General features: G+C 40.1%; 1 long non-coding RNA gene across 1 annotated transcript in view; it reads right to left on the bottom strand.

Moving 5' to 3' along the window:
- LOC309665587 overlaps window positions 1-17,503 on the bottom strand; it is a 205,346-nt gene extending 187,843 nt beyond the window's left edge. The window contains exon 1 of the long non-coding RNA XR_014266545.1: window positions 14,856-17,503. This is a non-coding gene — a long non-coding RNA (uncharacterized lncRNA). The remainder of the gene's footprint in view (window positions 1-14,855) is intronic.
- Window positions 17,504-18,157: the final 654 nt, after the last annotated feature.

Below are 18,157 nucleotides of genomic sequence, written 5' to 3'. Positions count from 1 at the left end.
TAACTCTTTTAATATGTATTGTATCAGGTAAATATGAACACCAAATTCCATTTCTTCTCCCCCACCTCCCCTCACCCCCCTCAGCATTTGCTTATTATAGAGCATGACATTCAGTGGAAACACACCTGCATCCAAACCTTGGCTGGAGGTGGAAATGCTAGGGCACCATTCTTTATAGAATGCCAGGTCTTCCCTTAAATAGATTATGAAAAGGATTCTCAAATTTGAGTGCACACTGGGATCACCTGAGGGACTGTGAAAACACAGACTGCTGGGTCCCAACCCCAAAGCCTATGATTAGGCCAATATGCAATGGGGCCTCAGAACTTGCATTTCTAACAAATTCCCAGGTGATGCTGCTGTTGGTCTGAGGACCACACTTTGAGACCCACGTGATTATAGTATTGCTTTAGGTAAGTGGGTGTTCTACAATTATAGTCCTCCCTCAGTATCTGTGGGGGATTCCAGGAGCCCCTGAGGATACCAAAATTGGCAGATGCTCAAGTCCCTTATGGGTGCAGCACAATGAATACAGTTCATCCTTGAACACAACGGGTTTGAACTGCACGGGTTCACTTATATGTAGATTTTTTTCCCAATAAATATACAGTCAGCCCCCTGCAGATTCTCCTTCGGATTCAACTAACTGCAGGTCAAAATTTCTATACCCAGTTGGTTGAATTTGTGGATGTGAAACCTCCTGAGAGGAGTGACCAACTGTATGTCACTTGAGTTTTCCTGGAAAGTGAGTGCTTCTTCATCTATAGAGCATTTAATGACAGTGACGATTTACTGAATCATATACAGCACAAATTCAGAATTATGGATTGTCAATCTGTTTAGCTTCATTCAGACAAATACCTTAGTCTGTGTAGCCTGGAGGCTGCAAAGTTTTTACTTACCAAAGGATGGTACCAAGAATAACACAAGGTAGTGGAGGGAATTCTGAATTTGGAGTCAGAAAGTCTGTATGTAAATTCTAGCTACACTTCTTGTGAACTTCAGTCCTGAACAAGTGACCTGTGCCTTATCCTCTGAACCTTGGTTTCCTTTTCACCAAACTGGGGATGACGCCATCTCCCCTGAGGACCTCCCATTCTTACAGGGATCAAGGTGTATGTATCCACAAGTAACTCATCAACTGGAAAATGATAAATGAGGTGAATTCCATTCTATTCAGCAAAAAGTTGAGCCTTGATTAGCATGTCTCCAAATAAGTGTGACAAAAAATATTGCAAAAGGATTAATTTGTCGCTACAGTAAATAATGGTTGACTATACCGAAAAATTTTTAGAAATTAAACAAATTTAATAAGCATCCATAACTTGTAAGTTACATTACACATCTAATCTTAAAAGTTTTAGTATCAATAATTTGGCTTTTCTTAATCCATGTATTGCCATTGGGTCATCTACTGTTTTAATATCAAGTTGTTTTTATGTAGTATTACTTTATAATTTTCCCAGTGCTTTCTCTTACATCATTTAATCTTCAAAATCACCTGAAGAGGTAGGTAGTATTCTTCCCCTCCCCTCCAGTCCTATTTCTTTTTTTTTTTTTTTTAATTTTATTTATTTTATTTATGGCTGTGTTGGGTCTTTGTTTCTGTGCCAGGGCTTTCTCCAGCTGTGGCAAGCGGGGGCCATTCTTCATCGTGGTGCGTGGGCCTCTCACTATCACGGCCTCTCTTGTTGCGGAGCACAGGCTCCAGACGCGCAGGCTCAGTAATTGTGGCTCACGGGCCCAGTTGCTCCGTGGCATGTGGGATCTTCCCAGACCAGGGCTTGAACCCGTGTCCCCTGCACTGGCAGGCAGATTCTCAACCACTGCGCCACCAGGGAAGCCCCCCTATTTCTTTTAGTGTCTTTGGCTTCCCTGTTGCTATAGGGGTAAAAAATCCATTGTTGAGTCTTATGATTGATCTTGTGATGGCTACGAGTATGTCTTGTTTGAGCATGCGAAATGGCTCAAGCTTTGGGTGACTAAGTTTCTAACCTTTATAAAGCGAGATACCTTTCTTTCTTTTCAGTATCTTCTCTTGCTTCTGCTTTTGTGTCCGTAACAACTCACATCCCTAAACAACTGGGAAATTCAAGAGAGGTAGAAGGAGAGTTTTTATTTTTCTTTTCCATGGCTGATCTAGTGCTCCTATCTTTCTTTGGATAAGAAAGTTCTCTCTTGGAACAGCTGTCCTGGACTATAAGCATTCTAAATGTCCCCAGATGGCTCGGAGTGCTTCTGGAGTCTTTGTTCTGAGGATTTCCCCTCTTCAAATTCATAGCTGTCTTCTGTTGCCTAGTATCCCAACATCTAAATTCGAAGAGCACCAGAGTGGCAGATAGGCCACACAGGGCACAGGGAAAAACTAAAAGGCTTGATCTCTAATGACTAGTCACAAAAAGAGATTATAAAGCACTGAGGCAAAATGGAAAGGAGAGTGCCGCGGATTTCCAGAAAGAGATAAGAAAACAAGTGACATGAGATCAGCTGTTACCTTCATGAAGAATCTCACCAGAAAAACAAAACTCAGAAAGTAAACAATAAATCCAACTAGTGGGGCCCCTTGAAATCAGTTCTCAGAATATCTCACCTCAATGACATGTCCTCCTTTCAGAGCCTGTCTAACATTATCCTTACTCTGGAAACAAAGAAAATGAAATGATAAAGGTGTAAATCAAGATTACAGAGCTCAGATTGGTTCAAGATGGGAGAGTAGAAGGACGTGTGCTCACTCCCTCTTGCGAGAGCACTGGAATCACAACTAACTGCTGAACAATCATCAACAGGAAGACATTGGAACTCACCAAAAAAGATACCCCACATCCAAAGACAAAGGAGAAGCTGCAATGAGATGGTAAGAGGGGTGCAATCACAATAAAATCAAATCCCATAACTGCTGGGTGGGTGACTCACAAACTAGAGAACACTTATACCACAGAAGTCCACCCACTGGACTGAAGGTTCTGAGCCCCACGTCAGGCTTCCCAACCTGGGGGTCGGGCAACAGGAGGAGGAATTCCTAGAGAATCAAATTTGAAGGCTACTGGGATTTGATTGCAGGACTTCGACAGGACTGGGGTAAACAGAGACTCCACTCTTGGAGGGCACACAAAAAGTAGTGTGTGCATCGGGATGCAGGGAAAGGAGCAGTGACCCATAGGTGACAGAACCATACCTACCTGCTAGTGTTGGAGGATCTCCTGAAGAGGCAGGGGGTGGATATGACTCACCGTGAGGACAAGAACACAGGCAGCAAAAGTTCTGGGAAGTACACCTTGGTATAAGCCCTCCCAGAGCCCACCAAATTAGCACCACCAAAGAGCTGGGTAGGCTCCAGTGTTGGGTCACCTTAGGCCAACAACCAACAGGGAGGGAACCCAGCCCCACCCATCAGCAGACAAACGGATTAAAGTTTTACTGAGCTCTGCTCATCAGAGCAACAGCCAGCTCTACCCACCATCACTCCCTCCCATCAGGAAACGTGCAAAAGCCTCTTAGATAGCCTCATCCACTAGAAGGCAGACAGCAGAAGCAAGAAGAACTATAATCCTGCAGCCTGTGGAACAAAAACCACATTCACAGAAAGACAGACAAGATGAAAAGGCAGAGGGTTATGTGTCAGATGAAGGAACAAGATAAAACCCCAGAAAAACAACTAAATGAAGGGGAGATAGGCAACCTTCCAGAAAAAGAATGCAGAATAATGATAGCGAAGATGAGCCAGGACCTCGGAATAAGAATGGAGGCAAAGATCGAGAAGATGCAAGAAATGTTTAACAAAGACCTAGAAGAATTAAAGAAAAAAGAGAGATGAACAATACAATAACTGCAATGAAAACTACACTAGAAGGAATCAATAGCAGAATAACTGAGGCAGAAGAACGGATAAGTGACCTGGAAGACAGAATGGTGGAATTCACTGCTGTGGAACAGAATAAAGAAAAAAGAATGAAAAGAAATGAAGACAGCCTAAGAGACCTCTGGGACAACATTAAACTCAACAACATTCGCATTATAGGGGTCCCAGAAGGAGGAGAGAGAGAGAAAGGACCCAAGAAAATATTTGAAGAGATTGCAGTCGAAAACTTCCCTAACATGGGAAAGGAAATAGCCACCCAAGTCCAGGAAGTGGAGAGAGTCCCAGGCAGGATAAATCCAAGGAGAAACATGTTAAGACACATAGCAATCAAATTGACAAAAATTAAAGACAAGGAAAAAGTACTGAAAGCAACAAGGGAAAAATAAATAATATACAAGGGAACTCCCATAAGGTTAACAGTTGATTTCTGAGCAGAAACTCTACAAGCCAGAAGGGCATGGCATGATATATTTAAAATGATGAAAGGGAAGAACCTACAACCAAGATTACTCTACCCAGCAAGGATCTCATTCAGATTCAATGGAGAAATCAAAAGCTTTACAGACAAGCAAAAGCTAAGAGAATTCAGCACCACCAAACCAGCTCTACAACAAATGCTAAAGGAACTTCTCTAAGTGGGAAACACAAGTGAAGAAAAGGACCTACAAAAACAATCCCATAACAATTAAGAAAATGGTAATAGGAACATACATATCGATAATTACCTTAAACGTGAATGGATTAAAGGCTCCAACCAAAAGACACAGGCTCACTGAATGGATACAAAAACAAGACCCATATATATGCTGTCTACAAGAGACCCATTTCAGACCTAGGGACACATACAGACTGAAAGTGAAGGGATAGAAAAAGATATTCCATACAAATGGAAATCAAATGAAAGCTGGAGTAGCAATACTCATATCAGATAAAACAGACTTTAAAATAAAGAAGGTTACAAGAGACAAGGAAGGACACTACATAATGATCAAGGGATCAATCCAAGAAGAAGATATACCAATTATAATTACATATGCACCCAAATAGGAGCACCTCAATACATAAGGCAACTGTTAACAGCTATAAAAGAGGAAATCAACAGTAATACAATAACAGTGGGGGACTTTAACACCTCACTTACACCAATGATCATCTAGACAGAAAATTAATAAGGAAACACAAGCTTTAAATGACACAATAGACCAGGTAGATTTAATTGATACTTATAGGACATTCCATCCAAAAACAGCAGATTACACATTCTTCTCAAGTACACATGGAACATTCTCGAGGCTAGATCACATATTGGCTCAGAAATCAAGCCTCAGTAAATTTAAGAAAGTTGAAATCATATCAAGCATCTTTTCTGACCACAATGCTATGAGATTAGAAATCACTTACAGGGAAAAAAACGTAAAAAACACTAACACATGGAGGCTAAACAATACGTTACTAAATGACCAAGAGATCACTGAAGAAATCAAAGAGGAAATCAAAAGACACATAGAGACAAACGACAATGAAATCACGATGATCCAAAACCTATGGGATGCAGCAAAAGCAGTTCTAAGAGGGAAGTTTATAGCAATACAATCCTACCTTAAGAAACAAGAAAAATCTCAAATAAACAACCTAACCTTACACCTAAAGCAATTAGAGAAAGAAGAACAAAAAACCCCAAAAGTTAGCATAAGGAAAGAAATCAAAAAGATCAGATCAGAAATAAATGAAAAAGAAATGAAGGAAACAGTAGCAAAGATCAATAAAACTAAAAGCTGGTTCTTTGAGAAGATAAACAAAATTGATAAACCATTAGACAGACTCATCAAGAAAAAAAGGGAGAGGACTCAAATCAACAGAATTAGAAATGAAAAAGGACAAGTAACAACTGATACTGCAGAAATACAAAGCACCCTAAGAGACTACTACAAGCAACACGATGCCAATAAAATGGACAACCTGGAAGAAATGGACAAATTCTTAGAAAGCTATAACCTTCCAAGACTGAACCAGGAAGAAATAGAAAATATGAACAGACCCATCACAAGTAATGAAAGTGAAACTGTGATTAAAAATTTTCCAACAAACAAAAATCCAGGATCAGACGGCTTCACAAGTGAATTCTATCAAACATTTAGGGAAGAGCTAACACCCATCCTTCTCAAACTCTTCCAAAAAATTGCAGAGGAAGGAACACTCCCAAACTCATTCTATGAGGCCACCATCACCCTGATACCAAAACCAGACAAAGATACTACAAAAAAAGAAAATTACAGACCAATATCACTGATGAATATAGATGCAAAAATCGTGAACAAAATACTAGCAAACAGAATCCAACAGCACATTAAAAGGATCATACACCATGATCAAGTGGGATTTATCCCAGGGATGCAAGGATTCTTCAATATATGCAAATCAATCAATGTGATACACCATATTAACAAATTGAAGAAAAACCATATGATCATCTCAATAGATGCAGAAAAAGCTTTTGACAAAATTCAACCCCCATTTATGATAAAAACTCTCCAGAAAGTGGACATAGAGGGAACCTACCTCAACATAATAAAGGCCATATATGACAAGCCCACAGACAACATTGTTCTCAATGGTGAAAAACTGAAACCATTTCCACTAAGATCAGGAACAAGACAAGGTTGCCCACTCTCACTGCTATTATTCAACATAGTTTTGGAAGTCCTAGCCACAGCAATCAGAGAAGAAAAAGAAATAAAAGGAATCCAAATCATAATAGAAGAAGTAAAACTATCACTGTTTTCAGATGACATGATACTATACATAGAGAATCCTAAAGATGCTACCAGAAAACTACTAGAGCTAATCAGTTAATTTGGTAAAGTTGCAGGATACAAAATTAATGCACAGAAATCTCTTGTATTCCTATACACTAATGATGAAAAACATGAAAGAGAAATTAAGGAAATACTCCCATTTACCACTGCAACAAAAAGAATAAAATACCTAGGGATAAACCTACCTAGGGAGACAAAAGACCTGTATGCAGAAAACTATGTCACTGATGAAAGAAATTAAAGATGATACAAACAGATGGAGAGATATACCACATTCTTGGATAAGAAGAATCAATATTGTGAAAATGACTATACTACTGAAAGCAATCTACATATTCAATGCAATCCCTATCAAATTACCAATGGCATTTTTTACAGAACTAGAACAAAAAATCTTAAAATTTGTAGGGAGACACAAAAGACCCCCAAGTAACCAGAGCAATCTTGAGGGAAAAAAACGGAGCTGGAGGAATCAGACTCCTTGACTTCAGACTATATTACAAAGCTACAGTAATCAAGACAGTATGGTACTGGCACAAAAACAGAAATATAGCTCAGTGGAACAGGTTAGAAAGCCCAGAGATAAACCCACACACCTATGGTCAACTAATCTATGACAAAGGAGGCAAGGATATACAATGGAGAAAAGACAGTCTCTTCAATAAATGGTGCTGGGAAAACTAGACAGCTACATGTAAAAGAATGAAATGAGAACTCTCCCTAACACCATACACAGAAACAAACTCAAAATGGATTAGAGAGCTAAATGTAAGACCGGACACTACGAAACTCTTCGAGGAAAACATAGGAGAACACTCTTTGATATAAATCACAGCCAGATCATTGTTGATCCACATCCTAGGGTAATGGAAATGAAAACAAAAATAAACAAATGGGACCTAATGAAACTTAAAAGCTTTTGCAAAGCAAGGCAAACTACAAACAAGATGAAAAGACAACCCTCAGAATGGGAGAAAATATTCGCAAATGAATCAACAAAGGATTAATCTCCAAAATATATAAACAGCTCATGCAGCTCAATATTAAAAAAACAAACAACCCAATCCAAAAATGGGCAGAAGACCTAAATAGTCATTTCTCCAAAGAAGACATACAGATGGCCAAGAAGCACATGAAAAGATGCTCAACATCACTAATTATTAGAGAAATGCAATCAAAACTACAATGAGGTATCACCTCACACCAGTTAGAATGGGCATCATCAGAAAATCTACAAACAATAAGTGCTGGAGAGGGTGTGGAGAAAGGAAACCCTCTTGCACTGTTGGTGGGAATGTAAATTGATACAGCCACTATGGAGAACACTATGGAGGTTCCTTAAAAAACTAAAAATAGAATTACCATAAGACCCAGCAATCCCACTACTGGGCATATACCCAGAGAAAATCGTAATTCAAAAAGACACATGCACCTCAATGTTCACTGCAGCACTATTTGCAATAGCCAGGTCATGGAAGCAACCTAAATGCCCATCGACAGACAAATGGATAAGGAAGATGTGGTACATATATACAATGGAATATTACTCAGCCATAAAAAGAAATGAAATTGGGTCATTTGTAGACTCGTGGATGGATCTAGAGACTGTCATACAGAGTGAAATAAGTCAGAAAGAGAAAAACAAATATCATATATTAACTCATATATGTGGAATGTAGAAAAATGGTACAGATGAACCAGTTTGCAGGGCAGTAATAGAGACACAGATGTAGAGAACAAACATATGGACACCAAGGGGGGAAAGTGGTGGGACGGCGAGTGGTGGTGTGATGAATTGGGAGATTGGGATCGACATATATACACTAATATGTATGAAATGGGTAACTAATAAGAACCTGCTGTATAAAAAAATAAAATAAAATTCAAAAATTCAAAAAAAAAAAAAAGATTACAGAGCTCATAAGTGGCAGACATACTGGAGACTCTAAACCCCATGTTTTCCCATGTTGCCACACCGTTGCATGGAGAGAGACTTCAACTGTGACTACTGCTATGTACCAGATCTTAAGACATGAATGAGACAGAGGGATCTGAGGCTCAAGTGTTCCTGCATATAAAAGAATTGATGTCGAGCTTTCTAACCAAAACACGGTGTGGATACTGGGTGGCCAACAAGTGTTTGTGGAATGAACATACACAGGTCCACAATACATTTGTATCCTAATTGAGCTCCAGCAAATTCCTGGCTCTTCCCTCTCTCTGGTTGGATTTCCATTCCTTGGTCTGCTGGTTCTGGTTGCACTCAGCTGGAGTTCTGAAGACTTAGGCTGGGTGAGGGATGCGAAGTTGTTTTGTTCATAATCTCACCTTCTCTTCTTTTGTTAAGCAGTCTCCTTAAAGGGATGTTTAGGTGCTATTGCTGTCATTCGACCCAAGTCATTTAACCTCTCTGAAATCCAGTTTCCTTAGCTCTAAAATGTGTAGAGTAGATGATTTCCAGGGACCTTTTAAACACTTGATCTCAAAGGATTTTGAGGAGACTATGACAACTTAAATTTGTGGTTTTATAAACCAAAGCAATTTTATGTGAGAATAATCATTATTGGTCTCACTTCCTGAATTATGGATGACCACAACCCCTCATTTTTGACTGTCTGAATTCTAACTAGTAAGAGCTCGATTTTGAGTATTCACTATGTGCTGGTTATATATACTTTTTACTACATGTAGTAATTTATGTAGTGCTCACCACAATTCTATGGTATTTGTACTTTTGCCTGTTTTACAGATGAGGAAGCAAGTGCGAAGAGATGTTAAGTAAGTTCACCCAAGGCCATACAGGTAGTCAACAGTGGAGCCAGGTTTAGAAACCAGGAAGTTTGGTTCCAGAGCCTGTGCTCTTAAATCACTATACTTTCTGCCTCAAAAAGGTTCACTCTATCAGATGCTTGTCTAGAGTTTCAAAGTTAAAATTATGGGGAGACTCTAGTATTCTTATTTCAAGTAAGAAAGTACACTGAATGAGCCAACATTCATTTCTTATTCTACAAATTGTACAGACAGACACACAGACACACATTCCCAGAGTGACATGCTCTTCAGTTTAGATCATGGACATGGTGGAGAACTCATCCTTGTAAAGGGATATGCAGGAGAGAATTAATCTAGGCTCAGTGGGCATCAGGTAGTAGTCAACAGGCAAAATACCCTTTCATATCCAGAACTTCTCTTTCCCCCAGAAAAGGAAATATACACAGTATTTCATGTACTGTCAGTAACCTTGGCATCCTTTCTTGGAAGCATGCACATTGAGCTCAGGTCATTTCCTCTTCAGTCCTCTCTTCCTAGGTGCAGTAGTGTTCCTTCAGACAGAAGGATGCCATCAGTCAGTGCTCTTCCAGCTACTTCAGTAATGAGGAGGTTTCAGGACTGAAAAAACTAAACCCCACTGAAGACAATGAAACAGCAGCTAGCCCAACTGTCAATGTTTTCTCTACTTCTGGTAATAGACCCCTGAGATGGGAGCACCACTTTCCTTTTCTTATTCCAGAGAGAAGTAAGGAGTGCCGGGATAAGTGTTTGAGAAGGTCTGAAAGGATTATTTGTGTCTTACACATACAATCTCTGCTATAAATGTTTTTGGAGAGGCCATTACAAGTCTGGAGGGAGTCACAGATGAGCTCAGATTTTCACAGTCTTCTCCCATCCTCCCCACGTAGTGAACAAAAAGTTTCAGGATCCAATGTGCGCAGAGAATAATGAACACGAATAGCTAAGTGTACTAAACAATTCTCTCTAACCCAGGAGAAGCTGGACCCATGAGCAAATCCACCATATAACCTGCTATGGAGTCACCAATGATTGTGTCAAAGATGAGCTGTCTCTGTGAGCAAAACACTGTGTAAGGAGTTTTGTCATCTTTCTGCTTCCACTCACCGTATTAAGGCTGCATTAAAATACCACAAGGTATCTCTACCTGTAATAGATCAACAGCAGCAGAAAAGGCAGAAAAATATTCACAGAGCTCTGCCTGAACTGAAATGAATCAGGGGCTCTCTCCCCATTTTGCATTCTGTTTTAAATCATATCAGCAGTGAGTCATGTTTTCTATTACATATTCTTCTGCTTAGATTAGGAAGCACAGGAAACATATATGCCAACAATTCAGTGGGATCAGTATTAAGTTCATCTTGCCAATGAATTTTCCCCCAATTCTGGTTTCTTCTGGCTTATTATTTGTACACTAATAAAAATTGAAAAGCACACATTTCATTCTTTTCTTGGGGAGAGCTGATGGTCCACAGACAGAAAAAATGCTTATAAATAGGTGAGAGGAATAATGAATAATTCAAGTAGGGAGGATGAAGGTATTCTAAATTGACATCAAACAATACTCAATAGTTGTAACCAGGGCTCCCCTGGTGGCACAGTGGTTAAGAATCTGCCTGCCAATGCAAGGGACACGGGTTCAAGCCCTGGTCCAGGAAGATCCCACATGCCGTGGAGCAACTAAGCCCGTGCACCACAACTACTGAGCCTGCACTCTAAAGCCCGCAAGTCACAACTACTGAAGCCTGTGTGCCTAGTGCCCATGCTCTGCAACCAGAGAAGCCACCACAATGAGAAGCCTGCACACTGCAACGAAGAGTAGCCTCCGCTCGCCACAACTACAGAAAGCCCGCGCGCAGCAACGAAGACTGTGGATTGGATTCTCAAGTCTGTGGATTGGACGCAGTCCAAAGTTAGTCATTTTGTACCCTGTTTTAGACCTTGACTCCATCTGAATATGGCTAACGTCCAGGAATTTAACTGCCCTTTAAACATTATAAATACATATTGCTTAGACCCAAATCTACACTTGCTGGTTAAGAGCAGAGAATAAACCTTTGTTACCCTGCCATCCTGTTCGAAAGCCATCTTTTCTTTATCACATGATAAAATTCACCTTGAATGCAACATTGTTACTTTTGATAGAGCCCTTTTCATCTCTCTCTCTTTCTTGTTTAATACTTCCCTGTAGTAGGGAGACAATGAATGGTCTCTTCAAAGAGGAATGCAGATACTTTCACATAAAAACAGATGAACCAAAAGTGTCCATGAAGGGCTTAAGACAGCAAGGTACGAAGACTACTTGGGAAGAAAAGTGGAAGAAAGAATTTAGGGGTGGTGCTCATGTAGATGAGCATGAGTTCACCTTCTTGACACCCATTAGTGATGTCTTACAGGGCAATTCAAAGCTGACCTCCCCATGCAAAGCTCCCCAAACAAGCTCTAATCCCAGTGTCCTCACAGACTTTGATTTGAGGTTATGGGAAACCCGAACAAACGTTTTGGCGAACCCAATAGATACATCGATTCTCTTCACATTTTCCAGGGTCACCCTTTACCATCCAAACTTCATTTTACATATAGTTTACCTAAGAACATCTGAAATTTCTATATTCTTAATCTTTTTTGATCATGGGTCTGAAGAAAGCTATGTTTTTCCTAGAAAAAATATATGCAAACAAAATTTTGTACAATTTACCTATCAGTTTCAGTTTGTCCACAGCATCAACCCCCTAAGCTATCCTACATAAGGACTCTTACCTACAGAATACCCTGATTTATCCCCCAAACAATGATCCCCTATGAAAAAACCCTAGTGAATAAAAATGTAAGCATTTCTTATTTTGTCTCCCTCACTTAGACAGCACCTAAGTAGGTCAAGCACCGCTGAGTTTCACAGCATATCTTATTTTCAGATGTTTCCAGAAACAAAGATCTCTTGTTTGTAGATTCTCGTCCAAAGTTTCTGGTTTAGAAAAACCTGTACTGATAATTTCGACGCCTCCATCACACGTTTCTGGAGAGGAAACATGGTATCTTTCATCAGGTGGTTCCTGAATTGACCCACTGTCACACTTCCCATGGAGATATGAAAAAGAGAGGCTGAATGATCATCTGGAAGAAAACTCTCAGACTTTTGGCCCTTTGCTGCAGAACCCTCAGCTCAAGAGTCTGGAGCTCAGTGGTAGAGATTCAGAAAACTGCTTTTATCAGTTCACCCATGACATCAGACCTAGGGAATTAGTCATATATTCCACAAAGACATATTAACACATCACAGAATGCTAGGCATATCAGTCAAGTGGATTAGAATGCTGTGTCCTCTTCCCACAAGATAGCCAACTTGAGAAACCAAATGAAGACCAGAAAGTTGCATGGGAAACACAGTGAAGGTGAAAGAGCTGGATGGCCTGATAGGCAGTCCAGGCTGCCTCACCTGCCCGTGTTCTCCCCCCTACCCCACCATGGGAAGATGGTCACCAGGGAGAAGACAGCCAGGGAAATATCTTCATTAAAGCATGAAATCTGTTTTGGTTTTTAATGTTTCCAATATAACCATGTAAGAACATTATTGATGACATACCCATAATAGTAATTAACATTTTGATATGTATCTTCAATCTTTTTTCCTTGTTATATACATTTGTATTCCAGAGATCAGCTGTATTTGCATCCTCCTCTCTGAGCTCCCCCAAGGAAAGCATCTACTTGCCCAGCTAGATTAAAGAATGATGTAAAATTGATGGTCTTTTAGAGATGGAGTGGGACTGCCTTTAAAACTCTCTATATCCTTGTTTAAAAGGAAAACCTGGTTCAGATCAGGCCTCTGGTTCTAACTCAGTTTGCATAAAATATACAGAGAAACATGTTCAATACCAGAGAAGGAATCAAATTCCAGCATGTAAATAATTCTATGAGACAGTTGTCTCAGTTTCAACAAATGGAAATTTAGAAAAGAGGGGAAACAAATGAAAAGCAGTTTAAGAGGTATATTGTAGGGGTTCAGACTGATCCTCCTCAAAGTGTGGAGGCTTCCTCATGAAGGTTATTTTGAGGTAAAGGCAATCAAGATCCTCTGGGTCCTAGAGAAGCTACTGCCCCTCCCTCAATTATTTAAAAGAATTTAAGTCAGGGATTTTCCCAGGAAAGAGTTATTACTGAAGAAATTTTATCTAAGTGGCTTTATTTGTATGGCAGGGTAAAGGTCTAATTACCAAACATCTTCTCTTACCATCCTTTTGAATGACTCTCATGTCCTTGGAAGCCCTAGGCCCCTAACCCATTCCTTAGCTCAGGATGGTTTATATACCTCATTTTCCTTTCTGTCTCTGACCCTCTCATGTGAGGTTCCTGTATATATGAAATTAGATTTTTTTTCCCTTAATCTGTCTCATGTCAATTCTTAGACCAGCCAGAAGAACCTAAAAGGGTAGAGAAATGTCTTCTTCCTCCCCAACAGTATCAGCCAAGAACAATGCACAGATATTGTTTCAAATACACTTTGAGATGTATCAATATTATGTAAGCCTTATGGAAACTACAAAGCAGAATCTAGAGCAGATGCACCAAAGATAAATGGAAAATAAAGCACACCACCATAAAAATCACCAATTCACAAATATGGGCAGAGACGGGGGGAAAAGCAATGGAAATACAAAACAGCCAGAAAACAATAAGATGGCATCAGTAAGTTTTCATATGTCAATAACTCTAAATGTAGATGGATTGAATTCACCAATGAAAAGGCAGAGTGCCTATATGGCTAAAAAAACCCCAAAAAAACAAACAAAAATCCAAGACCCAAGTATATGCCCCCTATAAGAGACTCACTTTAAAGACACACATAGGCTCAAAGCGAAGGGATGGAAAGAGATACTCCAGGCAAGTGGAAACTAAAAGAAAACAGGGGTAGCTATACTTATATCACACAAAATAGACTAAGCCAAAAACTGTAACAAGAGACAAAGAGGTCACTATATATTGATAAAGGGGTCAATTCATCAAGACAAGATGACTGTAAATGTATATATACCCATTATCGGAGGACTTGAATATATTAAGCAAATACTAACAGATCAAGGAAGTAAAAGACAACAACACAATGGTAGTAGGGGACTTCAATACCCTGTTTTCAGCAATCAATAGATCATCCAGACAGAAAAATCAATAAGGAAATGGACTTAAACCATATATTAGATCAAATGGATCTAACAGATATTTATAAAACATTCCATCCATCGGATGCTGGATACATGTTCTTCTCAAGTGCATGTAGAATATTAAGTGCACTTTAATAAATTTAATCTTACAGGAATAATGTTGAGCCAAACACAGAAAGTAAATATTGTACCATTCCACTTATATAAAATTCAAAATCAGTACAGGGTTACCTTTGGATGGGATAGTCACTGGAGGGGCCATGCGTCTCGAATGCTGGTGCTATTCTGCTTTTTCAAAAGCATCCTAGTTACACAGATACATTTGTTTGTGAGAATTCAACCTGTAAACTTATGATTTGGGTATCTTTATGTTATACAATAAATAGTTAATGAGATAACCTGAATATATTTGATGATACTAAGGAATTGCTGGAAATTCTCTTTGTTGATAATACTGGGGTTTTGTCCAAAAAATCTTATATTTTAGAAGTATGTATTGAAATGTTTGTGGATGAAATGTGATGTTCAGATACGCTTTAAAAAGTGAGGAAGGAGTGAAGGGGAGAGGTTGGAGTTTAGATTGGCCATGTGTTGGTAAATTGAAAGCCGATGATTACATGTGGTACATTAAGCTATTCCCTTATGTATATTTGACAATTTCCTGACAAAGAATTAACTGTAGGATCCCTTGAGACACCTCCCCTTGCCCAATTCCCTCTCTCTGTACTGCCTGGGACTTTCACCTCTCTCCCTTCTCCCACCATTGCCCCACCTTGCAGACTAGACCTCTTAACATATTTTCCTTCTGATGCAATGCAGCTCACCTGGGCTCTCTTCATCTGCGCTCATCCTACAGCCCCCTTCAGGGCTCAGTCTCCAACAGAAGTTTTAAAAATTATCAAAAAAGATGGGTCTTTTCCAAGAAGGAGGGTCCTAGTCTAACTGCTAAGAAAAACAATTTCCCATATTCATTCATTTTTTCCTTCCTTGGTTCATTCTCAGTTCTCTCTCCCTTCCTCTGCAAATATGCACGTGTGGGTAGGATTTAAGATACTCTAGTCTCTTGAAACATTTGAAAAGTGCTGTTAATAGCATCAGGAACATGGTCGGTAACCTTTTCCCAGGGTGAGCTACTTCTACCTACCACTGTTCTAAACCATTTTGTGAAGATCCTCACAACCATTGATCTGAAATTGTTCTCCGTTCTGACAGTGCATTTTTTGGAGCCTTCAATCCCCTCCACACTGGCTGTAGTTGTTGAATTTCCCTCTGAGAAATTTTGCATGTGTGGGAGGAGGGAAGAAGAGAAAGCACTTAAAAATAGTCCATGGACTGACTGGCAATTCCTATTAAGAGCTGGCCACATAGGAACCCCAGCAAGCAGGTTTAAGACCAAATGGAAGGGAGGCAAAACATTCATCCAAATGAGACTCTATTTGTTTTCCAGGAATGGGGGTGGTACAGGATAATTTACCTGAATTGGTCTCAAAGCATACATTTTCAGCCTAGAAATGGAGCACACAAACTGGAATTTGATTTAGGAATTAATAAAGAGATGTGATTTGGGGAAAATTAAAACGTTGATCAACCTCTGTGCAACTCAGGACTGGCTGTGTGAACCTAAAATACCAGGCACTCCACCACAACCTCCCAGCTTACAAGCCTCTGCCCCAGTGTCACACTGACAGCTACCCACTCAACCGGGAGCCTTCAGTTCTCTCCCAGTTCCTGTAAGGTCTGTACCCCACCCCCGCCATGTACACTTCTGCTGTTTCTCCCACCCTCCAGATCGTCTTCACTTGTATGGACTCTTGACTTTTCTGAGCGAACATCCGCACAGCCATCTGCATCCGCTGCCAAAACTATATCACGAGTTAAGAAACCCCCGAAAATAAGAAAACTTCCTAATATCCAAGCAAGGCACCAGCTTAGGTGACTGCAGGATTCTTTGGAAAAATTCATTTGCCTCTAGAAAATCTGGACAGAAATCATTGTAAAGCAGGTAAACTCGAGAGTTGAGGACAGGCACTGAGACCGAAAGGACAACCTTCAGATTCTTGAATCTTCTTACACCTCTGTACTACCTACAATTACGCTTCCACACAAAGGCACTGGTATCTGACTGGGAATAATCCAACTGCTTTAGCCAAATTTATAGCAGCCCAGGGTCTTGTAAGACATCTGATCACACATTCACGTCACCTTGAATCATCATGCAAAAAGACTTCCCCTTGAAGGTGAAAGAGTACTAATCTGGTGCTCACTAGCAATTGTGCTTTGGGACAATCTGAGTATCTACGTGCAAGCCAAGAGGTGATAGGCTCACATCAACAGTCTTAATGGCCCTTGAAGAAGAGTAAGGGCTTAGAGCATGGCCACACAGTGGGAAGGATTAGCCCATACAGTTCTGTGTTGCCTCCGATGAGGTAGGTGTACATGCAGTATGGGTATTGTGTTCAGAGCATGGGTTCTGGTCAGCTTGACAGAGTCCGCCAAGCCCTTAGAAGACAGATAAAACAGTGCCTGTGGCATTAAAAGAGTTAGTATGTGTAAACTCTCAGAACAGGACCTCCTGCTTCATGGTCAGCACTCTGTAAATGTCAGCTATTTCAGATTTGAGGGTGTAAATACCCAAGAATGATGATGATCCTGGTGTGGTGCTTAAAGATATTTAAAGGTTCCAGGGAAGCATGGTAGAGTCATGCCTTCAACTTGTGGATCAGAACGTACTATGCTGGAGCATCATGATAAAGTCTCAAACGGCAGAGGAAGAGTTGTGTGGCATGATAGTAACAGCACTGGACCTGAGGGAAAGAGGTCTGGGTTTAAGTCCTGGGTCACTGCCGGCTCTGTAACCTGGAATCAAGCAACTCATCCTTTTGGACTTAGGAGAATTACGGCTGCTTCCAGCTTAGAGCTATGATTTGATGCCAAGTAGTGCTTTTATCACTGCTTCTTTGATTAGATGCATATTAGGACTTTAAAGAAGTGTCACTTTGGGCCCCCATGCCTCCATTCTCCTCTTTTTAAATCACCTGGACTGATTTAACCATACTTATGATAGACTCCAATCAGAAGTTCAAGAACTCCCAAAAAAGAAACTGACACTAAGGTAGCATTTGACAAGTTATTTCTTTTAAGATACCCAGATATCTGTCTTTCATCTTCTTTAATAATGTTTACAGTGATGAATATATCCTGAGTGGGTTTTTTTTTGTTCCTCTCTTAGAAAATTTTTGTAGAGACCCAGTCACACTGCTGACTAGTTTCCCTTCTTCCAACCACCGACACTTCCAGACAGCTGGTCAGAGTTGTGGCTGCAGGCTGTGGGCACGAAACAGAAATACGCTGACCTCCGTGAGTACTAAGGACATAATTTTGGCTTCCTGAGCGCCAGGTTGCCACCTGCTAAGCAAAAGCCCAACCATTAAAAGGAATTACTTAACCCAACATCAGGGCTGGCAGATCTAAGAAAAGATTTAAACTGATGAGCTAAATTTCACATAAAACATGCCTTCAACAATAACCTCTAA

The sequence above is a fragment of the Balaenoptera physalus genome (genome assembly GCF_965194825.1).
Source record: "Balaenoptera physalus genome assembly, chromosome: 8".
NCBI classification, from domain to species: Eukaryota; Metazoa; Chordata; class Mammalia; order Artiodactyla; family Balaenopteridae; genus Balaenoptera; species Balaenoptera physalus.
The sequence above is the reverse complement of the archived record's forward strand: the minus strand, read 5'-3'. Positions and strand labels throughout refer to the sequence as shown.